This window comes from Etheostoma spectabile, unplaced genomic scaffold (genome assembly GCF_008692095.1).
Source record: "Etheostoma spectabile isolate EspeVRDwgs_2016 unplaced genomic scaffold, UIUC_Espe_1.0 scaffold314, whole genome shotgun sequence".
Lineage (NCBI taxonomy): Eukaryota > Metazoa > Chordata > Actinopteri > Perciformes > Percidae > Etheostoma > Etheostoma spectabile.
In genome coordinates, this window is record NW_022605583.1 from 739659 (window position 1) to 740003 (window position 345).

The following is a 345-nucleotide window of genomic DNA, read 5'->3' on the forward strand; positions in this document are numbered from 1 at the left end:
TTGTCTTTGTCAATGTCTTTCATAAAGCAGATAACGTTATATATCTTCCCGACCATGACATTTCCCGTAGACGTGTACAGTTTCCGACTGGGAACCCAGAAATTCAGACATTCCCTGTCAAATTGAACACAACGAACAACATAGACCGTGGCCCTCGCCGGGCAGGGATGTATGGAGACAGGGCCAGCAGCATGACGGAGACAACAGCAGGACAGAGAACACTACAGGCTGCTTTCACTGGTGACCCCATAGCTGGTTAGAACCATAGACTGTTAATTTTAATACAGTCTATGGTTAGTACGCTGGAACACCAAAAGCAGGGGGAACGTGGGTTAATATGTGGAT

The 345-nt window shown here is 46.7% G+C and overlaps 1 protein-coding gene across 1 annotated transcript in view; it reads right to left on the reverse strand.

Annotated features, from left to right (window-relative positions):
- The window catches only part of loxl3b (lysyl oxidase-like 3b), a gene marked incomplete in the record, with an annotated part of 30220 nt that overhangs the window by 1567 nt on the left and 28308 nt on the right, over positions 1-345 (reverse strand).